At 40.7% G+C, this 24690-nt stretch overlaps 1 long non-coding RNA gene across 3 annotated transcripts in view; it reads left to right on the top strand.

Annotated features, from left to right (window-relative positions):
* LOC148133026 (uncharacterized) overlaps positions 1–20250 on the top strand; it is a 34405-nt gene extending 14155 nt beyond the window's left edge. Inside the window, exons 2-5 of one of the 3 annotated variants that reach the window (XR_015745968.1) lie at positions 11223–11319; positions 13538–13626; positions 18177–18469; positions 19872–20250. This is a non-coding gene — a long non-coding RNA (uncharacterized LOC148133026). The other 2 variants (XR_015745967.1, XR_015745966.1) reach the window with 2 other exon arrangements.
* The last annotated feature ends 4440 nt before the right edge of the window (positions 20251–24690 follow it).

Genomic DNA, 24690 nt, shown 5'->3' with positions numbered 1-24690 from the left:
GCTTGTTTTAGATGCATAGTTTTCCTAATAGGAGAGATTTATAATCTGGGAATGTCAAGTCAACCCTTGGAGAGTGGTTTTGTCAGGTAGTTTTAGTGCCCAGAATTTATTTTGCATGTTATTAGTTTTCCAATGTTAATAGCCCTTTGCAGGACCTATAATCCTGCCCAATAGGACAGCATTGGTATCAGATTTAGGACTGTGGGTGACAGGAAACACCTTTCAAATTTCCCAAGTCAGATATCTTATATAGTGGGAATCAGTTCCCAGCATTCTCATGTGTCACAATCCAAGCCAGAGAACTCTGGGAATTGAAGTCCATATTTTAGAGTATGACCACAGACCAGAGTGGGGAAACTTGAGGCATGAACTGGTAACTTCTCAATTCCATCCTGAGCTTTAATATCCCTTATCTTCTACTCAGTACATGTCTTATCACTAGCATGTAATTTACTGGTTGCTAGAGACTAAGAATCTGGTTACTGTCAAGAGTACTGTAACAATGTCTTGACTTGATTGCTATAGAGGGCTTAATATGCCCTGTCCTTGGGCTTCAAAAGAAAAATATATTTACTATCCCTGTTCACAGAGCATAAAATAAAAAATTCAGGGATACACTCATTTTAAACAATAGATTCAGATCCAAAACTACTTGGCCTCAATATTTGTGACCTACAGCAGCAATGGCAGGAAAAAAGACCATAAAAGCCTCACTATTAAAACAAAACAAAACAAAAACAAAATTAACAGAATGTCCTAGATGTAGACAAGGGAAATAAACAATCCTCTTAAATCCGCATAGAAAACAAAAACATAGAAGTTTGTAGGATAATCGTTCAATCATACATGTTGCAGAATCTGCATTGAAAAGATAGGGCTTTAACTCTGCCATGACTGCTGAGGATTTTTATAAAGCCCTAGAAGTATTTTAATTTGTTATAATTTCTTATAGGTTATATATGGGTGGGCATTTAACTTTTAATCTGGACTTGCTATCAATTTTAGGGATTACAAGAACTAAATTAGACTTTTGCCATTCCTAGACACACACCCTACCCAAAATTGTTGGAAATTATAGCACCATTTTTTCCCCCAATTTTGACTCCTGGAAACAATTAATACTGTATTGCAAGTCCTACTGACTCTCATTTGAAGTTGCATTGCAAAAGCAAACTGATTCTGTGAATCTTACATTGACACTATGTGCTATGTTTTCATTGAAAATATTATGGAACCAGAAATGGAAAAGTATCCTACTTTTAAAATTCCTGTTCAGATTTAATGCTTTAAGCCCCTCAATTTTCAAAAATTTAAAAGATTTTACTTATTTATTTATTTGGTGGGAAGGAAAATTCCAGTTTGCTTGTTTGTTTTCCAGTGATCTGCAGGTACTTTGGTTTCCCGTATGTCAGTTAAATCTCCAGGGAATTTCTCTCACTGGCTTTTTTCAGGTCAGAAACCATGAAATGACAGAATACAGGTAGTCCTCAACTTACAACAGTTCGTTTAATGACAGTTCAAAATTACAGCCCTGAAAAATGTGACTTAGGACCATTTTTCACAGTGACAATCTTTGCGGCCACCGCATGATCATGCGATCAAAACTTCAGATGCTTGGAAACTGACTCGTATTTGCTGTGTCCCAAGGTCATGTGAGGACCTTTTGCGACCTTCCGACAAGTAAAGTCAATGGGGAAGGCAGATTCACTTAGCAACTGGGTTACTAACTCAGCAACTGTAGTGGTTGTCTTAAAAACGGTGGCAAGAAAGGTTATAAGATGGGCCAAAGCTCATTTAATAAATATCTCATTTAGCAACAGAAAATTTGGGGCTCAGTTGTGATCGTAAATCGAGGACTACCTGTACTGGGGAGATTTGCAACCAACAGGGCAACACAGTGTATTCAAAATCTCATAGTAATAAAGTTCAAAAATTCCACATGTAGAGATTCTACAGAAATCCAAACGTGCTGTAGAGAACAAGAAAGAAAACCAGAAGATTCTTTCACAAGAGTAAAAAAAAACAACACCATTTTATTAAGGAAATAAAATGATATTTTTGGTATAGAAACAATTAAAGAATTCTCACTTTGCTACACTAGTCATTGTGTTTCCTGGCTGAATTTAACTTACCACTTCTTTGTAGATGCTTGTTGCAGTAGGTTTAACAATGGAAGAGGGTGTCGATCCATTTTATAAACAAAATATAAGTGGAGTGGCAAAGGTATGGGCCCCTCTGCTCTAGCCCCCCAGGAATGGAGAAAAGGATGCAAAATATAAACCAGGGAAGATATATGTGTGAAGCCTCTTGGTTTCATACGGCAGGTTAGTGCCTTTGCTTATATTTAAATAGTCAGTATGGATGACTGCAGTAGCACAATGATTTGGATTAGTTTATATTCTGTATTTTATTCCAGAAAAGGTTAGGTTTGATGCTGCATGAAGAGCAAACGTATTGCCAAAAGAAATTGTTTTATGTAAAAGCTAAGCAGGAACAGCTTAGTATTTGGAGGGGCAGATTCAAGGAATTAGATGACTGTAGGTTGAAAAGGCGTTTCATCCATTTCCTAGTATTTTATTCCAGAAGAGGTTAGGCTTGATGCTGTATGAACAGCAAATGTACAGTAAAAGAAATAGTTTTACGTAATACAAGCAACTAAGCTATTGAGACACGGTGAATGTTTATCTAGCGAACATAGAACTTGAAAGAAACATAGCATCCCTGTGTGTGCCATAATATTCTATACATTAAATTCAATTATTATTCTGGAGAATATTAAGTACCCCACTGTTGCTTCTAATTTTTGGAGGTTCAATTATGTTTTTAATGCCCACAACAATTTCTTCTAGAAAATGTTTTTTGTTTTTTTTTGTCACTTGATCTATTTCAGAGACAGTGTACAGAACTAACAGAAAGGAATATGTGCAGCTCAGGGTTGAACTGTGGAGTCCTTGGTGTTCTCTGAGCTTGGTTTTTTTGCTTGCAGATGTTTCATTACTTGATAATGTAACGTCTTCAGTTCTAGAAGTGTGTGACGTTTGCTTTCTGTTTATACACATGGCATGCCCTAGCAGTTTTGGTGCACAGCGTGTATGTGTGTGTGTGTGTGTGTGTGTGTGTGTTCTCCCTGGTAGTTATTTGATTAGGCTGCTATTTACTGCCTGATTGTTTGTCTAGGTAATCTTGGCATTAATTCCTAGTTGTCTTGGAATTGTTTGCTGGCTTATGTATGGATCTAGACCACACCTTTGTCATAAGGCCGAGACCACACCTTTGTCATAATAATAAAAGAAGAAGAACAATTAAGAAGACGCATGAAGAAATTGATACCATCTTCAGAGGAATAAAATTCCCTTTGGGAAGGAGAAATAGCAGCACACTGCCCTTCCTAGATATCCCTATCAGCAAATTAGAAACATAAATGTATTGAAAACCTACCCACGCTAAAAAAAAAGTGCTCCACTATCAAAGTAACAACCGAAACTCCCATAAGAAGAGCTGTATAAGAACATTACGCAGCTATGAAAAAGATAACACTGCCATACATCAAAAATATATCCGAAACAACTAACAGACTATTGCTAACACATGGCATCATCATAGTACATAAACCAACTAAAGCCTTCTGAAACGTTTTAAGTAAACCAAAAGACCCAATAGCCCAAGGAGAAAAAGCAAGAGTTATCTATAATATACAACAGCGGTATCAAACTCAATTTTACAGAGAGCTGCATCAAGCTTGTGTTTGTCTTTTGGGGACAAGGGGGCATGGCCAGTTCGACGTCACTCAAGTCAGGGTCACCTGTGGTGGCCCAAGTGCTCTGCCAGCGAAAACGGAGCTGACAAAGGGTTGCAGGAGACTGTAGCAGACAAAAAATGGAGCTTGGGAGGGCCGTGCACAGTCTCCTGAGCTCTGTTTTCGCTGGCAGAGGCACCGCAGGTCAGTCCTTCGCTGTTTTCACCTTGGCCCCAGGGGCCAGATCTAAGCATCCTGGATCCAGCCTGTGGGCCTTGAGTTTGACACCCCTGATATACAGCGATATACAGTGTAAGGTCTGTAACAAGCCCTATATAAGACAATAGGCAGAAGAGTAGCAGAGTGCATCCATGAACACCAACTGTCAGAAAACACAATAAAAATACCTTAATTTCACAACACATGGGCAGACTTAGCCGTAGTTTCAAATAAATCCAAATATGTTAGGGAGTTCCTAGAAGCTTGGCACTCAGACAAATCAGCCATCAACATGCGCTTAGAGGTAAACATTTATATGCCATTCAGACAGATAATAAAAAAGCTAAAAAGGAAAACAAAACACCAGAAATTCTTTTTCGCCAGACAACACCCAGACAAGCAGAGATTAACACAAGGGTTAGTACTAGAGAAACAATCAAGCAGTAAACCACACCCTAGTCAAGGAACTACCAACTCAGACAAACAATCAAGCAGTAAACAACAGCTCAATCGAGGAAGAACACTCCTATCAACACTAGCAGGGCAAACTACTGCATATAAACAGTAAGTAAACCCTCACATATAACATTGAAACTGTTACCTAGTCTGATAACAAACTGTCTGCAAGCAAACAACCAAACTCAGAAACCACCAAGGACTCTACGTGATTCTTAATGTCATTTTTTTTTCATATCATTAATATGACATTTTCTACCAGGATATTTAAAAAACACCATCACCAAACTTAGAACTCATCTCTCTCTCCCCCTCCCCCTCTCCCTCCCTCCCCCCTCCCTCCAGAAAATATTTATTGATAAACCCCCATCTTTATTTCATATACCAAACCCAGATTTATCTTCAGAAGATATCAGCCAAGTAATGTTTGGAACAGAGTATGCTCGTCATTTCCAAAGCTTGCTCCTTTGTTGTGTAGAATAAAAAGTAATGTCTTATCACTATGTTTTAAATACTGAATATACAAACAAGAAAAGAAATTTCTGGGCTCAAGACTACTTAGACTCAAGTTCAACCATCAGGTAGACATGAACTCAGCCATGTCCCTATTCTCAGAATATATTCATACACACTGGAAAAGTAAAGAAATAGGGCAGCATTTCAGTTTGCCTTGTATTTTTCCTCCACGTTGTGGTAGAGATTCAAAGAAGGAAAGGCTAAGCAGCAGAGAAGTGATTATTGTTAAGTTTTCTGGAAAATGGTTAAAAAAACTTCCAGAAACTTGATGCTAATTTTAATTTTATACTTTGTTTTTAAGCACATGCACACCAGCATTCTAAATGTGGACACCATTGTTCCCTATAATTGAAATGTCTTTCAGCTTCTGCTTCATTTTATTGGGAAAAAAAATCAGCCAAAGATTAAAAAGACATGGTAAATTTAACAGATGTCTCCTCTTACGGGATGACGATTTGATATTTCCATTTCAAGAAAATGATAAATTACGTTGAAAATATAATCTTTGATCTTCAGACATTGTGGATCATCACTGTAGGCTTCACATCTTAAGCTTGGTTTAAACTTGTCCATAACTGTCATCAATGCATACCTGCGTTGCAAAGGGGTAAATGTTGATGGGTAAATGTAGGTTCCAGACAGGCCAAAGCACACACCTCCAAAATCTCAACTAAACGTTGTGTGGAGTTGTATGTCCTGCATGCTAATTGGTTGATCCAGATTCCTGTCGGGAAGCAGGTAGAAGGCCACGCGCATTCAAATGACTTTATCATTTGCAGAAGTATGAATGAAAGAGCTGTGCAACCATCTCCAAATGGTAGACACGTACGTTCTCTGTCATGCAGTGATGCAGAAATGTAATCCAACTTCCAAGTCTTAGACTGAGGGATCTTTTAGGAAGCATGAAATCAAGAACTCCTTGTGAGTAACAGGCAAATTCCTAGTTGATTCCAAAGAAGAGATACAGATCAACCAGGGAAGATCTTGCAGGAAAAAAAAAACCTGAACATAGAAGAAGGCATTAAAAAAAATGGCAATTTGAGGGAGGACAGGTGGTTCATATGCATATACACACATATCTTCAAAAATGACTAGTGTCTGCCAGAGAGGGTAAGTTATGAACATATTGTGTACAAAAAACAGATTGCTGGGATTGGTGAGGGCAGGAAAGAGAGCAAAACCTCTGATACCATCTGGTACTCTGAAAATCTTACACGCCTCTCTATAAATTGAAATGTTGTACAGGACAAAAGCCAAAATGCTCTTTTTGGTCAATCTGACACAAAGCAACTCACACCTAGCACATGCACGGGTACTTTTGAGCTTTTTAACATATTAGCAGATACTAGCCTGCAATCCATAGCACAGCCCCATAAAGTCAATGTGTATTATTTTTTCCCAGATTGTATATTGGCTGAGGCTGAGAACTAAAATCTAGCCTAAGGTTTCCTAGTGAACCGATGACAGAACCAGAGGCAAAATTTGGGGAGAAGATGAATCTGAGCTCTTAGCCGCTGTGCTATACAGCCAGCGGTATAACAACTGTACTCTATATGTGATCTTTTTTTCCTATTCTTCCATAACACTGAAGTGGGCTTACATGCCAGTCACCTTTCTGATTTGATTTTGTGGTTAGTGACACAGACAACATTTTTCTTCCCATCAAAGGCTCATAGAAAAGAAAAGAGAGAGCTTCATTTTGTAACCTGAACTGTAAGGCTGCTCCTTTTTCTCCTCTTTCTTTGTGAAGTCTTGCCCTGATCACTCGTGCATTAGCAATGTCTGAAAAGCTTATTGTGTGATTTACTAGACCTCTGATTGCAAATCCCACACATTCAGGATCTTTTGTTTCAAATTATATCATGAAAGGGATTGCTTGTTTTCTTTCTGTAAAAAAAAGAAAACCCACTTTTTCATGCATATATTACCATTTCAATTTGGTAACAGTATTCTCTGCAATATAGCTTGAAAAGAGCTGTGGTGACGCAGTGGTCAGAATGCAGTATTGCAGGCTAATTCTGCCGACAGCCAAGAGTTCAATCCTGACTGGCTCAAGGTTGATTCAGCCTTCTAGCCTTCCGAGGTTGGTAAAATAAGGATCCTGTTTGTTGGGGGCAGTATGCTGATTCTTTAAACCAGTTAGAGAGAGCTGCAAAGCACTGTGAAGTGCTATATAAGTCTAAATGCTATTGCTATTGATGGCAGCCACATAGTACTACATCCAGCTCAAAGAGACAAAGCCAGGAATAAAAATTCTAATATATCAATTGTGTCCTGTGTAGAATTTTCATCTGTATTTGTGTACCTTTTTCACTATCGTGCAGATCATATATTATCCCTTAAATGTTTTAAAGGTGAACATTAGCAGAGATACAGTGGTGGCTCAAAACTCATAATGCAAGATATGATTGTCTTATAATATCTCAATATATTATTGAGTCTGTCATCTGCACCTTTATAACTGTCTGGTTTGGTTCTGCAACCCAACAAGACAAACACAGACTTCAAAGAGTAATTAGGACTGCAGAAAAAACAATTACTACCAATCTGCCTTCCATTGAGGACCTGCATACTGCACGACTCAAAAAGAAGGCTGTGAAAATATTTACAGACCCCTCACATCGTGGACATAAACTGTTTCAACTCCTTCCCTCAAAACAACGCTATAGAGCACTGCACACCAGAACAACTAGATATAATGACAGTTTTTCCCCGAATGTCATCACTCTGCTAAACAAATAATTCCCTCAACATTGTCAAACTATTTACTATTTACTATTGCTATTAATCTTCTCATCACTCCTTATCACCCATCCCCTCCCACTTGTGACTGTATGACTATAACTTTGTCGCTTGTATCCTTACGATTTATATTGACTGTTTCCTAGTATGATTTGATTGCTTATTGTACCCTATGACTAGCATTAAGTGTTGTACCTTATGATTCTTGACTCTTGATGAATGTATCTTTTCTTTTATGTACACTGAGAGTATTTGCACCAAGACAAATTCCTTGTGTGTCCAATAAATTCCTTGGCCAATAAAGAATTCTATTCTATTCTATTCCTGCTGCAATTCTAGATTTATCCAGCTCAAACTTTCTTAACTTGGCATCATTTAGACGAAGTTGCAACTCCAGCCAGCCTGATCCTTTTATCCCTGGTGGGGCTTGCAACATAATGGTCTTATGTCATAGAAGTTTGCCTATGTGAATGCTTTCAAAGGTTTCCTATCACCCATAGTCCCAAAGTTGATGGTAGTTGGTCTTGGGGACAGGGGGAGGGACACAACTCAGCCTGATTTTTCATTGTTTGTTAATGAAGAACATATGCACCCAAGAGGCATCCTGTACTCTTTCCTTGCATTGCAGCATGTTCCTCTGCCAACAACATCTTGTTGTATCCACTTCAATATTAGATAACCAATCAGCACAGCTGGATATTTTACCCAAAGTAATAATGACACAGATATTCTAGCACAAATTGACAAAATGCTCAATCATTATCACCTTTGCTTTTTTTAAATATATAAATACCATGATGAAAGGCAGAAGTGGGATAAGTTGTACAGTTAATTATGATTCCTGCTGATGGTTACCAAACTCCATCTGTTTCAATATTCCTTTGCCTTACCCTTAAGATTTATGTCATGCCCCTGTCGGAATCTGATTCTGAGGGGGAGGCCAAGCAGCTGACAGAGAGTGGGAGTGTGGCTCCAGTGGCTGTGGAAGAAACTGGGGAAGGGCAAAGTCCGGCTGGGCAGAGCAGGGGAGAGGTAGAGCAAGGCAGAGGGAATTCGGAGGAAGATCCAGGCCCACCCCCTCTTCATCCTAGGGCAAGCAGGGAGGAACAGAGAAGAGAGCAACGTGAGTTGCGTGGCTTATGGGGTACGAAGGGGCCCTGATTCCCTTCATTATTAGCTGCAGCAGGGAACACAGAGTTTAAAAAGGGAGATTGCGCACAGCAACTTGTGAGTTATTTTTTATTGTTGAGGCTTATCTGGGTTCCTGGCATCTTCCCAACTGTGTTTTGTTGGTCTTTGAAATCTGCAATTCCTTATCCTGCCCTGTCCAGTTAATTGCTGTAGCGTGGTTTGTGTGGATTTTTATTTACAGTTTATATGTACTTTGTTTTCGGACTGAATTTCCTCCACTTAAAGACTGTTTTGGGGAGAGTTTTTTTTTTCCAGGCAAAGATAACTGGACATTGGGGACAAAGTTGGAGGTATTAAAGGGACTTTTCTTGCTTATGTGACTGTGTTGCCTTTGTGCCATGCCCCAGGTCATCACAATTTATTTACTTCATAAACAATTATAAACACAGTGATTTCAACTATTTGGACATTATGCTTGACTGAAAAAAAAACTTGAGGACAGTCAGAAGCATTCAGGAATTTCAGAATACTGCCTTCCTAGAATAATCTCTGCCAATCTCCTGTCCAACATGCCAGAGATGACCTGTATCAAACAAGCAGTTACCCACCTGCAATCTTGAAAAAAACTTTTTGGTTTCATAAGATGATTATCGATTGACAAAACTTTCTTCCCCAAATGAGTGTAATTGTTTATTTTTAACTCACTAAACTATTAACTTAGTTGTCATTATTTAGTCTGATTGAGATCAATCAGACCAACTAATTGGGACGGGTTGGAATTTATGGATCCTTAACCCATTGCTAACTTTCAATTTCTTCCCTACTTATTTGTTGACCCTGCAGGCCAGAACTTAAACTAATCAGAGGACTGCCAATTGTTCTGATCCAATCTAAGATGTTCAAGTAGAAGGATGAAGTATCCACAGATCTTAGTGTATTTAAGCATCTAGTGGCTGTCTCTCTTATATTTGCTCTTACATTTACTCCCTCTCATGCTTTAGTTCAGGAAATGTTCCAAGTACCTATGCACTAGCTCAATTTTCTCAAACCCAATGTCCTGCAGATTTCACTCTGCTATTGTATTTTGACCATGGAGTATTTTACTTCTTGGGATGGCTAACTACAATGAAGAATTCCCAGTTAAATGTAGGAGAATTGAAGAATTTTCATTCAAATATGAGAAAAATAGATCAACTTCACACCGATAGGATCCCATGTTTGGCAGCTGAGCCTATTTATTTTGAGATTTATCATGGTATTAAATGACACCCATAGCAGCCAATTTTCCAGTACACACATTGAACCCTCTATTGGGTTGTTTTTGAATTCGTCAGAATTGTTGCCTAATTCTGCTTCTTCCCAATTTCCTTAGAAGTTAAGCTGCTGTTGCTTTATTTTATCATTTCTCTGCTGAGCAGTAGAACACAACCTCAGCAGCATGGTGTCTTCACAGTTTTGCAGTTTTCCTTGCTGTGAATGCTCAGATGTTTTAAAAGCTAAATGGAACTGTTCACAGATGGGAGGAAACTGTATGGATGTCATTTTTTTGGTATGTCCTATTGCTCAACTGCATGTGGTGTTGATTGCCTGGTGGCAGTAAGGAAAGGAATGGATTGAATTGAGACAGGATGTGGTACAGGTAGTCCTCCACTTACAACCGTTTCAGTTATAAGTCATGACAGTCATTAAGCGGCTCACCATGTGACTATGCCTGATTTTATTACCCCTTTTGCAGTGGTCCATAAGCAAATTCCACAGTCATTAAGCTAACACTGTGGTTGTTAAGCGAACCCATTGTTCACGATGGGTTGTGTTTTGTTTTTTAACCAGAAAACAGAAATAAACACTCGTTTTTGGTTAAAAAAATATATCATAAATTGTAATCTAACTGTGGGGTGTTGCTGAGTGCCCAAAATGTGGTCATGTGACCATGAGTGGTGGTGGTAAATATCAGAGCTTCGAATCTAAATTGTAAATAACTTTTGGGGAATCTGTTGTAATTTCAAACAGTTGTTAAGTGGTTGTAAGTCGAGGACTACCTGTAGTTTGGAAGAGACCTATGTCAAATTGGTTGGGTTCTAATACTGAAAAGGAGGAATCAGATGAATATACAGAACCCTTCTGTACTTCTGGTGGCAAAGAGCTCATAATTAGTCCTTTCGTTAAAAAAGAACAAAGCAAACTACTAATTAAGAAAGCAAGAAGTAACTTAGAGGCAACTCAAAAAAGGGTTGATCTGTCTGTTCTTAACACTTGGCTGACATCATAATAAAAGAAACCTCTGCCATCTACATGACTTGAAGGGTACACATAATAATAATAATAATAATAGTTGTTTCAATGACGGCCACATACTAAGATAATTCAATTGCAAATTTACATTCTATTTTCTATATAACTTACTGTAAGCTTCCTTTTATAGGATCTGCCTAAGTTGAAAAGCAGCTGGAGAGCTTTCCTCCAAGCCTCCTCTCCTGTCTAGATCAAGATCTATATTATAGAGATCCACTATTGCACCGGTAAGTGAGCCTTTTTAATGGTCATTGCCATTTTGCAAAAGTTCTTACTTCCATACTATGCCCATCGATTTATAGCCTGGTTTCCTCTGATTGTTACTGACTTTACTTAGGTGATCTTTCCACTATTTTTAATTCCCTTGAAGGATTGATGTAGAGACTGAATTTTCAAATTATGTTTTTTTAAAATGGAAGTTGTGTTATGAATATTGTTTTGTTAAATATTCAGAACCATTTTAAAATAAAAATTTGGGTTAAATATCCCAAATGCTTTTTTCGGTAAGCATTCTGCATTTCTCTAAACCAGGGGTCTCAAACTCAATTTACCTGGGGGCTGCTGGAGGCAGAGTCTGGGTGAGGCTGGGCCGCACTGCAGACGTCATTTCTGCTCGGCTTCTACTTGTCAGCGGCTCCTGGTTTTGCCTTTCCCTTCCCAAGGCAACGCGGGACTGGAGCCGCGCAGAGCTGCGCCGGCGGTAGCAACTCCTGACAGCCCCAGCCGGACACCTGAGTGGAGCCCGGGCGGAACTGCCTGTTGCTGCTGCGGGCGCTGCTGCGGGTGTCTGGCTGCCCAAGTAAAGAACTGCACCAGCTCAGGGCAACTGTGGGGAGCAAGAGGGGAAGCCAGACCATTAGAGAAGCAGAGCAAAGCCGGAGATTAGTAGCTGCCTCTTTCGGCGCAGAAAGCTTCCCCCAACCAGCCGGCTGGTCTCCTCCTCCTCGGCCATACAGAACAAACAGGCAGAGAAGGAGGAGAGCAGCTGGCCAGTTGGGGGAGGCTTCTTGTGCTGCGAAAGAGGCGGATAATGATCTCCGGCTCCGCTCTGCTTCTCCAACATCCGGTGCCGCCCTGTTCTATGTGCTGGCTGCTCAGACTTGCCGGGCCCGAATGTCAGCCACGATGAGGAACGGCGGGCGGGACTTCCTTCAGAGGTCCATTCCCCCTGCAGGCCGCACTAATATTATACTTTCATATCACGGTGGGGGCCACAGGATATCGTCCTGCGGGCCGCAATTGGCCCGCGGGCCGCGAGTTTGAGACCCCTGCTCTAAACATTTAAGAAAACAGATTCACCCAGCTTTCTTAATGGAGATGTCATTTCCCCATGGTTTAAACCAGGGGTGGGCAAACTACGGCCCGCGGGCCACATCCGGCCCGTTGGTCTTTTTAATACGGCCTGCCTCTGGAAAAAAAATTCCCCTCTGAAAAAAAATCGGGGCCGGCCAAAAGAGACCCCGTGCCGCGCGCCAAAAAATCAAGCTGGTGCGGTTCTTTACTTGGGCAGCCAGACGCCCGCAGCAGCGCCCGCAGCAGCAACGCAGTTCCGCCCGGGCTCCGCTCAGGTGTCCGGCTGGGGCTGTCAGGAGTTGCTACCACCGGCGCAGCTCCACGCGGCTCCAGTCCCGCATTGCCTTGGGAAGGGAAAGGCAAAACCAGGAGCTGCTGAGCCTGAGCCTCCGGTGCCGCTGCTGCCGTTGCAAAGCGCCGCCGCATCTCTTCCTTTTTGCCTTTCCCTTCCCGAGGCAACGCGGGACTGGAGCCGCGGAGCCGCACCGGCGGTAGCAACTCCTGACTCAGGGGGCCTCCGAGGGGAGGGGAAGGAGGAGAAGTGGGGGAAAGGGTGGGGGGGCGATTCCCCAAAAAATGACCCGGCCCGTCTGTCAAATTTTAAAAGTCAATGAGGCCCCCGAGCCAAAAAGTTTGCCCACCCCTGGTTTAAACAGTTGTAACAGGTTGAAACAGTAATAGAGTTGGAAGGGACCTTGAAGGTCACTAGTCTCTCCAGAAGACCTATACTATTTCTGGTAGATCGCTGCCCAGTCTCGTCTTAAAAGCCTTCAGTGTTGGGGCATCCATAATTTCTGGAGGCAATTTGTTCCACAGGTTAATTGTTTTCACTGTTAGGAATTTTCTCATTAGTTCTAGGTTGCTTCTCTCTTTGGTTAGTTTCCACCCATTGTTTCTTGTCCTGCCTACAGGTGCTTTGGAGAATAAGTTGACCCCTTATTCCTTATGGCAGCCCTTCAAATATCGGAAGACTGCTATCATGTGTCATCTCTAGCCCTTTTTTCCCACTAGACTAGGTATACCCAGTTCCTGCAATCATTATTCATATATTTTAGCTTCTAGGCCCTAATCATATTTCTTGTCTATAACTGAAAATCACAGCTTCCAACTTACATTATTTAATAACACTTTGAAACATAATTTTTTTTCCAGGATTCTATCCAATGGAGCTTATTAGAATGAAGTCCTTCCCACGACAATCTTCCATTCCCACTGGAGAGCAAAAGCATGTTTTGCTGCATGTAATGTTCAGCGTACCTATATATTTTATTGTGTCCAGTATTTATTGATATGCTAGAAGTGGTGCTATCTAAATTCTGTTGTTTTTTGAGCAAGAATACTATACTAACATCCCCCCAACCCTCAAAACCCATAATTATTTTTTTAAAATATATTCTATGTATTTTTATTCTACCTGAAGAGTATTTTTATTCTATCTGGGCTAGGGTGGTGGCTAACCACAAACAAGTTTTTCTTCATTTGTGGGAAACCATGGTCTGTATAGCTCATTCAAAACTTCAAATTAACCAAAGCTCAAATATTTAAGTTAAGCCCTTAATTGGTTGTCAAGCCTGAACCATGTATCCAACATGGTCATCAGAGGTGGTATTCAACCAGTTCTGAAAGGTTCTGGAGAACTAGTAGTGGAAATTTTGAGTAGTTTGGAGAACTGGTAAATACCACCTCTGGTTGGCTCCGTCCCCATCTATTCACTGCCTCCCAAGTCCCAGCTGATCAGCTGGGTCTTCTTTGGTTGCCCTGCACAGGAGAATGGAGCTGAAAAGCAGGTTAGTGGGATGGGCTGGAAATGGAGATTTTTCAGTATCCTTCCCTTGCCACGCCCACCAAGCCATGCCCACCAAGCCACACAATGCCCACCAAGCCATGTTTTTTATTGTAATTTTTATACATGTATGCATGTATGAGAATAGAAGCAAATGTAGTTGTCATGGAATTAATATTTGATTAGTTGGCCCAACCCCCCAAAAAAAAAATAGAGGAAAGAAACAATTCTCATTCTTAACCATAGTGGGATAAAGAATAGTGGATATGAATCCCTCAACTTACAAAAGACACCGTTCACTTTCCTCTTTACCCAAAAACATTTGATAAATTTTAATTTGAATTGAAATGGGACAAAATCTTGTTAAATAGAGATCCATAGAATAAACCTAGAGCAACAATATACAGATTTTATATGTCATGCAATTAAGTAAATATAATTGATTTCCAAAGGAAAAGAATGTTCCCTTATTTTCCTTCCCTTCATTTTTAATAGGAACAGCTTAAATTTTCATAAAAGCTGCAATAAAATCTTTTCTTTTTATTAATAAATTCATATATCATTTTTAGAAGCCACTCTGTTTCACTGCCATACGATTCCTATTCACGCTTATCAGGTTACAGTTATGCAAAGTTAAAATATTATTATTAGTATTATCAGCTTTCAATCTAAATGTGAAAGTAATTGAATTTAAACAGGAAATGCCCTCAATTTAAAGCCACAGGGGGAAATGATTAAATTTAATAAAAGGCAAAGTTGCTAAACACAGGCAGGCAGGAGTTTGTGCCGAGGTCTAAAATGAAAACTAACATTATGCTTATCCATGCTGTGGCTTAGTAATGCTGTGTGGAAAGTTTATCCTATTAGCCAGTCTTCTCTGTCCTGGTAGCTTCTGTGTCAGCTGGAAATTGTATGAGTGGAAGGCCAGCACACGTTGAGAATTCCCCAGGCCATAAGAATAGAAACTCTGATCTACATCTCTTTCCCTCTTTCTTACTCTTTGTCACAATAATCTTAAGTCAATTTCATTCCTGTAGTGTCCATTATCTTTCTCCTCCTCCTCCTCCTCCTCCTCCTCCTGACAAATAATTACATCTCTTTGCACTTCTGAATTCAGAAGTTTGCTGAATCAAGGCATTGTTACTTGCAGTCTCTTAGATCTTCCATTTCATGTGTTTTTTTCATAGCTGTTTATTGAATGCTGTATTAATTAACTTCTCTTTTTTCTTCATTTTCTTTGATACTGCAATTGCCATTCCCCCCCCTCTCTTTTGATTGCTGAGACTCTTCTATACGTAAAAGGACTAAATCATGAAATGTGCAAAAAATAATAAATTTAATTCTAGTCGGAAGGAAGGGAGGGAGGGAGGGTATTGAAAAATATTCATATTAGCAGGATGTTTTTCTATAGAAACAGGGCAACTGATTTTATATTTTGAATGTCTGTGGGAATATATTAAGAGACTTATTATTTGTAATGTCTGCAATATTGGTTACATTAATGCAAGCAGTAGCTTTTGCAGTTGGAAAAAAATAGAAGCTATTTTATAATAATTCATGATAAATAAGAAATCATAACTAATTTCTAGCTAAAGCCAAAGTAGCAACCCAGAGATAAGTTCTGACTATTCAAGGCCAATCAATTAGAGAAATAGAACAAGAGCAAAAGATAAAAACAAAGTTAATGCGGACAAGAGCAGCAAAGTAAAAATATGCAATGCAGCAGCTCAATACTAGAAGCACTTTTCTGTTTTTAGAAGGAAGGGGAAAAATTGCCTTTCACTGAACCAAATGAGAACCACGTAATTAAAAGTGATGTATTAGGCTGGAAGGGTAGAGATGTTATTTGGAATTTAACTTTTTTCCTGTGAATTGGAATTTATTGGTAGGTCAAAAGGTCACTTCTTCTGTTTATAAAGTTGGCCACCAGAGGGAGACGTATTTTACTATTGCCCGACACAAAACATATTCTATAAAACACTTTCAATAAACTCCAGAATTTTAGACAGTGAGAAGCCATTCTGTCTTGATGATCTATTTTAAATGTCCACCCTAAACAAAACAAAAAATGAGACTGCATCTAAAATAAGTATCTTCTTCCTTCCTCTACTTCTTGTGCAATGAGATCTTGCCAGAAAAGCTAATCCTTTTCATTTCGTATAATTGGCTGTATAGGGGCTGGAGTGCCAAACTGGTAGGGAAAAAAAAGCAAGCACTCCCCCTCAAAGAAAGAAAGTCATTTTAGATTCAGGAAGCGGGGTTGCTTAACAATGTCACACAATGTCACACTGAGCCAAGGTTGGAGTCCCCTCCAGAGGTGGTATTCAGCAGGTTCTAACCAGTTCTGGAGAATCGGTAGTGGAAATTTTGAGTAGTTCAGAATACCTCCTCTGACTGGCCCCACCCCATCTATTCGCTGCCTCCCAAGTCCCAGCTGATCGGCTGGGTCTTCTTTTGTTGCCTTGCACAGGAGAACGGAGCTGGAAATCAGGTTAGTGGGGTGGGGAGGGAATGGGGATTTTGCAGTATCCTTCCTGTGCCACACCCACCAAGCCACGCCCACCAAACCATGCTCACAGAACTGGTAGTAAAAAAATTTGAAACTGATCCCTTCCTTGTAGGGGTCCCAAGGCAACTGTCCCAAATTGGTCTGTTCATTCCATAGGCAGAAAAAGTCTAAACTTTTAGCGAAGGAAACACCATCTTAATGGAATGAATAGCTAATCTGGCACATATTTGCTGCAGTATTGTGATATTTGTGACACGAATATTTCTGTTGTTATCAACCTTTAGTAATAATAAAAAAAAGAAAAATCAAAGTAGCATACTTGTTTAGTGCACGGTATAATACAATACACAATGAGAAATTAACGATTATGGTTTGGAATGGCAGATGACTAAAAGGTTGAGTTACAACTCAGATTTTTCCCTTTTGATCCCTTCACCAGAAAGAAGAAACCTTTTTTGTAGCTTTTCTTGTTTTGAGGGAAGTTGTAGATACTCTGGAGATACAGCTGCTTAATGGGAAGATATACTCTTATAAAATGGCTGCTAATGGGAAGAAGGTAGGGCTCATTTAATAAGAAGCAGACTGGGGAGGTAATTTCTTGCCACTTCCTATGGCCTACCAAGAGAGTCTCTGTTGCTCAGCTTAGCCTTTTTTAAAAAAACAATGACAATTCCACCTTTATTATTTTTATAACTATCTCAAGACAATGAACATACAGTACCTAATACTCCTTCCTCCTCCTATTTTTTTTGTCCTCAACAGCAATCCTGTCAGGTCAGTTGGGCTGAGAAAGAGTGACTGGCCCAAAGTCAACCACCTGCCTTTCGTCCCCAAGGCAAGACTATAACTCACGATCTCCTGGTTTCTGGCTTGATGCCTAAACCATACACCAAACTTGCTCTCTTAGCTTAGTAATTCTTCTGAGCAAGTGGGCGTTTTTTCCAAACAAAATTTTGAGCTCATCACCTGCAATTTTTATTTTTAATTGTCTGCAGGCAGTAGCAACTTACTTATCCTATATGCGTAAAACTCTCTCCCAGTTTCATACCCTCATAGGCATGTAGCAGGAACATTTATTGCACAGGATTTTAATTTTTTTCTCTACCTGTTCTTAATCTTGGAGAGGATATTAATTAAAATTCAGGGTCATATAACTTTTGGATAGCTATAGTATAGATAATTTTTCTTCAGTTAGGGAATTGGAGCCTATTTGTAAAGAAGGGGAAGGTAATGTTTAGCAGTTGGTTTAGTGGTTAAGGCACCAGACGGTGAGTTCAAGTCCCACCTTAACCAAGAAAGGCAGTTGGGTAACTATGGGCCAGCCTCAGCCCAATACATCCCACAGGGTTGTTGTTGGGGGGGAAATAGGAGAAGGAAGGAATATTACATACTGCATGTTCACAGCCTTGAGTTATTTGTAAAAATAATAGAGGCAGGATACAAATAAATAAATAAATGTTAACCTACTCCTTTTTTCCCCTTTCAACTCTCTTCTACAGGATCTGCAAACATCTGGAACAGACCTCTGGAGAATGTAAGGGAAAGGAGACGTTGATAAAATTATCCCTTATCGAAGGAAGCCCACTGCAATAAAATTATACTCAAGGCCATTCCGACCATCAAGAAAATCTTCAGTATCCAGTATCCACGAGTTTTATTAGCCCAAAGAGTTTTTTCTTTATGACAGATTGACTTTAGGCCTGTATTTTTGCCATGCTACGTTCAGGAAATTATTAAACTTGACACTTCACCAAAAGTTAAAAGAGGCCATTAGATGTAAGTGGAGAATGAAGTAAGTATTTCCATATATCATGCAAGCTTGAGATTATGTCATTACAGAATTCTAATTGGGATCCTGCATGGTCTTGAACTCTTCTCTGCTCCATAAAATTATGTAGTAGAGTTGCAGCTTGCACATTGGAACAGGGAAATCTTGTACCCCATGAAATTCTATTGACATTTTCTATATAATTCAGATTTAATATGGACTTCACTTACCAAAACATTGACTTGAAGCAGGGCTGATTTCTTACTCCAAAGGTCATCTCATTGTAGTACAAAAGCTTTATTCTTCAGTGTTTTCATAGGTTGAGTGCTATTCATCAATTAAACGCCCTCAACATGTTGCTCTCCCAGATCTTTTGACCACACAAGAGAGAGGGGGGAGGGAGGGAGGGAGAGAGAGAAAGAGAGGGAGAGAGATCTCCAATGCCATCTCCATTTTTAAGGCAAACAAAGAGTGTTTTAAAATAAAAGTAGAAAAAGGAAGTTAGGTAGCTTTGAATTTTTAGATTTTTTTTTTACATAGCCAGGTCACTTAATTTTAAATGAAAGCCACTGAAGCCTCCCTGAGGGTGTCTAACAGTGTATCCCCAAAATACATATGTGACATCAACTTCTATTACTTCAATGGGACTTGCCTCCCATTCTGCAATTAGGCAGAAAAAGAAAAAAAAAATCATCATGGCTTATTCAAGGGTTTGTCTTCTTTTGTGAAGTCCTGGCAGATACACTGTCATTTAAAATTGTTAATACAGCTGATTACCATGGTTACCACACAGATGTATTATTCACCTTGTTTGTAACTTTAACTGCACACTTAGGAAGGGAAGAGGAGAAAAGTCAGGAAGCACACTTCTGAACAGCAGGTTGTACTTACTTACTGACCTTTTAGGAGACTGCTGGGGTTAAAATAGCTGATACTTTTGTCACCACTTTAGAGATTCCAAGCATCATTTAAGTGACACGTATTAACATTCTTATAGCTACTGGAAGAAAAGCACCATTTTGAAACTCTTTGATTTCTCAAAAATATTAAATTTGTTGACCAGAAATGTTTTGTGGCTTCTTATTCAGAGAGAATTGGGTTAAAACTATAAAACTGCACGTGTGTCAGGAAGTCAGGCTCAGCTCTACTGAACTTAGTCTGACTTACTTTTGGGCAGACAGATATACTGTAGTTGCCCTAATGCTGATGCCCTTGCAGCAAATTCAATACAGTAATGAGTCCAATTCTGTATCTTGCAAGGCTATTTTCCCTTCAGTCATTTGCAAATGACTTCCTGTTCCTGAATATTAGAAACAAAGGATGTGCTTGCTGCAAAGAGCAAGGTCACTGTTTCATCTCCTTTTAGGTAAACCATCTTAATGAATAATGTATTTTTTTTGTTCCCTGCCCAGATTTTTTTCAATAGATGGGTAGCCAAATAAATTGGATGGATGGATGGATGGATGGATGGTTGGATGGATGGATGGAAGGAAGGAAGGAAGGGAGGAAGGAAGGAAGGAAGGAAGGAAGGAAGGAAAACAATCTTACCTGAGGTACTGGAGAACTTCTGGCAATTGGGACTAAATTAGATTGATATGATCTTGGTTTCTCCTTCCATTTTAACCCTTGTCCCAGATACATACAACTTTTGCTATTTGGTAATCCATATTTTTGTATAGTACCACCCAAAAGCAAGTCCTTTTTTTTGCCTGCTGAATTTCAGCTTTTTTGCTGAAATTTCATATGTCTGTCAGAAGGAGCTTGTTTTTTGCATGTCCTTTTGTTGGGCCTGAATTCTGTAAGTCACATCTGTGGTGGTCTCTCATGAAAAGAAGACACAACACAAGGCTGTCTCGGGATGAGAGCTCAGAGCAAACTCCGAAACCCTCTTTTATTAGAAGCAATCTTTGTTAACGTAGCAATTTTTGTTAGCGTCCTATCACAAACGCATTACATCACACAAAATGCACTGATCATTCGCATAAGCGTACAAAGCTGCAAAGTTTAAGTTTGCTACAGTTCTGGTTAAGAAATGGCAACAATTTGTCCTTGCTCCTTGCTTCGTGTTCCAGCCAACCACCAGAAGGCTCCGTTGTCCTAGCACGTACACAAAGAACAAAGAATCATAGTTCCCACATCTCCCCTGTTTTTCCTTTTTAAGAGACAGGGAGTGTTTAGTTCCAATAACAATCTTTGTCAGGCGCGTAGGCAAGAGTGTTGTGCATGCTGATGTTATCCACGGCGTTCGTGACTTCTTCAACCATCACAAACATCTTGTCCTCGTCTGGGTCGTCACAGGTTGGCTCTCCTATCTCATCTTCGGATGGCAGTGGTTCATATGTGTTAGTTATTTGTTGATTCCAGAGAGCCATTACCTGCGCAGTGGCTTTTTTCTCAACCAAGAGGGATAAACTGTTAGAAATAGTGCGTACAAAGATGGGTAATACACAAGGCAATACAACACATCCCGCAGCAATCATACCAATGAGCGCTACAATAGCTTGCAAACCAGGCAATTTTGGGAACCAGGATCCAAACATGTCTCTTACTTGAGCAGAGTCAATAGGTGGGGTATACCAGTAGATGTAAACAGTGGTGGCCCCCGCGTTAGTCCCGGACACCTTTTGAAAGAGATATTTCTTTTCCTGTAGATAAGATCTCTGCCAGCTGTGTGAGCCGCAGGTAACTCCTGCAGTGTCGTTAGGACCTTGACCTTTGTTGATGGCAAGGCAAGCATCAAAGCATACTGAGGTGTTGGTACCCCCCCCGAGTGACATTATGGGTTATGTACCCATTTTTTGTTTGACTGGTAGAGAACATTCCTGCAAGATCAGAACTGGAGCCACCTTTGTATGCATAGACATATAGGGATGCTGTAATGGGTCCCACTGCCTTAGGCTCATAGTACTGAATGCCTTCGGCAGTGTAACATCGCGCATATTGAGTGTTGTTATGCAGACAAGAGGAGACCGTCGTGGAGTTGCACTCAGGCTTCAAAGTATGATAGATCAGGGTGGATTGGTTTTTTGTTCCGTTGCGAGTAGTTTTGATGCAGGCGTCGCAGGAGGATGGGGTGGCTGTCGTATCAGCAGGAACGATGTGGAAGCCCAGGAAGCAAATGATGAATGCAGCGGGCAGCTTCATGATGCTGATGTAGGCAAGGCTGGTTTGGGTAGAAAAGGCCTCACTTGTCATCTGGGGACCCAGGTGGTGTTGTTGTTGTAGGAAACAGCCGCGTACCCTCGTCCCCAGGTTATAAGTTCAGCAGGCCCGCCATGTGGGATCTGGCAACTGTCAAAAGTAGACTGGAGGTCTAGGAGCATCCTTGGATGGAGAGCAAAAGTGTCGAGAGGCGGCAGAAGAAGCAGGTGTGCCAGACTCATTCAGGAAATTCAGTGTAAATAAGCACAAGTTAAGCTTGTTTTGCAGCGTGGGTAGCCCTGGGGTGAGTTTCCCCATCGAGTTTTGAACTTTGTCAAGAGCATTCTTTAGGGTCAGATTGGCTTTTTCTACTATGGCCTGCCCTTGAGAATTGTATGGAATGCCAAATTTGTGCAAAATGCCCCATTGTTTACAAAAGGTAGCAAAGTTGGTACTAGTATAGACGGGGCCATTATCAGTTTTTAATTCCGAGGGCTTTCCCAGGCACGCAAATGACCGGATGCAGTGGTTAATGACATGTTTTGTGGTCTCTCCTCTTTGCGGAGAGGCCATGATGAACCCTGAGTATGTGTCCACTGAAACATGGATATATTTCCATGGTGCAAAAGGCGCATACTGGGTTACATCCATTTGCCAAATTTGGCAGGCTTTTAAGCCTCTGGGATTTACTCCCATTGGCAGGGCAGGGGCTTGTTTGCTGCAAGTAGGGCATTGTTGAATAATTGCAGCAGCCTCTTGGGCAGTGATTTGGAATTCCTTCATAAGAGCCCTTTTATTTTGATGAAAATAGTTATGACTGTCCCAAGGGGTTAGGGGAGAAAGAGAGAAAGCAGATAGAATAGTAGCAGCGGGTGCGGCTGAAGCCGCTGCGTCGGCTCTGTCATTTCCTTCTTGTAATGGGCCGGGAAATGGTTGATGACTTTGTATATGAGCAACAAAGAAAGGGTGGGAGCGGGTTGAGATGAGTTGCTGAAGCGAAATGAATTTAGTAAGAAGGTCATTGTCCAGAGTGGGGCAGAGATATGCATCGGAGATATTCTTTACTATAAAAGTGACATAAAGACTGTCCAAGATTAAATTGAAAGGTTGATTGGGAAAATGTTGAAAGGCCAATATAGCGGCAGCAAGTTCTGCGTATAAACTAACGGGAAGGCCGATGGGCAGTCGGAGTGATCTAACTCGCCAGTTCTAACTCCCGCAGCGATGGTGGCATGAACCGCGCCCATAGGAGGGGGTAAGGCAGGAGAGGAAGGCACAGAAGGGAGAGCAAGAGAAGAAGAAGAGGGATTGGGTGAGGGGGGGGTCAGGAGAAGGGGGGAGGTTTACCGACTTCATTTGCTTCCGGGGGGGCAGTCGGTTTAAGAGACAGGCGCCACAGCGGGGGGCAAGAGTTGTACAGCAGGATTCACATAGGGAGGGGGTCCAGAAAGTGGGCCAAGTAGGGGTTGCTCTAGAGAGGAGAGAGCCTCAAAAACCACCCTCCAAGCAATTAATATAGACGAAGGGGCCCTAGGACTTGCGTGAAGGTATTTTCCAATCTCCTTCCATACTGTAGTTTTGATACTGCCTTTAGCCGGATAAGAAGGGCAGTGTTGCCAAATGTATTCTAGGAGTTCCTCAATAGAGGTTTTTGTGAGGGGGGCATGAAGGGAGCCCCCCTTTTTAAAGGTAAAAAAATTTCGTTTGGTCAATTCTCTGATTTCCTGAATGTGAGCTGCCTGCTCCTTAGAGAATCTACCACCCATACTCACGAGGGATCTGTTGTCGTCAGCGATTCAAGCGGATGGGGTGCACCAAGTCTATTCCAGACGATGAGAATGCGTGGGCCAAAGACGTATCACTTTTGAGTGGATCACGTCGGGGTCACCAGTTGTGGTGGTCTCTCATGAAAAGAAGACACAACGCAAGGCTGTCTCGGGATGAGAGCTCAGAGCAAACTCCAAAACCCTCTTTTATTAGAAGCAATCTTTGTTAACGTAGCAATTTTTGTTAGCGTCCTATCACAAACGCAAAATGCACTGATCATTCGCATAAGCGTACAAAGCTGCAAAGTTTAAGTTTGCTACAGTTCTGGTTAAGAAATGGCAACAATTTGTCCTTGCTCCTCGCTTCGTGTTCCAGCCAACCACCAGAAGGCTCCGTTGTCCTAGCACGTACACAAAGAACAAAGAATCATAGTTCCCACACACATCTATTTATATTCTAGTACAAGTGAATATTATATAAATATAATAAACAAATAAATAACATTTCCATAACTATATCTTGAATGCAATACCTACAAGTTGTAAACTGAATACTATGTGCTGCTTTTTTTTTTTTTTTTTGCCTTTTAGAGGGGAGGGTGTGTGATACTGGAATTCGGGGGTTGATGCTTAGCATGGTACTTGCTGAAATGGCTCTCATCTTTTTCAGAATTAAGGAAAGAAAATAGGGAACTGAAAGAAAACAAAGACCTTCAGCATTGGGAACTTATTTATTTACTGTTGGAAACCTACTTCACTAATTGTCATTGCCCAGAGACATAAACACAGATTTAGGTTCCTTAAAATAGTTTTTTTTCCTTGTCTCAAACTCTACAATGTACTTGGTTTCAACCAATAATTATTACTCAGGTCATATGTCATCTTCCCCCTGGTATCCAGAGATAGATGAAAGCCATCTTCCCTCCCTCCCTCCCTCCCTCCCTCCCTCCCTCCCTCCCATCCATCCATCTATCCTTCCTTCCTGAGAAGGAAGGAATTCTAGGTTGTCAAATAGAGATTGCTATTCATGGCATATGCATTCATCTCACTTTCTCCTTTTATAAACACATTTGGCAGGTGTTGGTTCAGTTTCAAAACTTTATTTGAAGAGAATCGGCAGTGTCAGAAGATAAAATAATCTATGTCTAGCATGTGAAGCAATTCCTCTTTCTACCCGCTTCCAAGACTCCTAAAAACTGTTGCCGTCTACACCTAGTGAAGGAAGGCAGGCACAGCGTTCATCAGCCGAGTGTGGCCCTTAACCTTCAAGCTTTTCAGAGTAGGGATGGACAGGTTGGGTGCATTACTGTCTATATGCCACCTTTTTACACACCGGTA

This window comes from Notechis scutatus, chromosome 1, assembly GCF_049901735.1.
Source record: "Notechis scutatus isolate UNSWTSFEM ecotype Mainland chromosome 1, rNotScu1.2, whole genome shotgun sequence".
NCBI lineage: Eukaryota > Metazoa > Chordata > Lepidosauria > Squamata > Elapidae > Notechis > Notechis scutatus.
The sequence above is the reverse complement of the archived record's forward strand: the minus strand, read 5'-3'. Positions and strand labels throughout refer to the sequence as shown.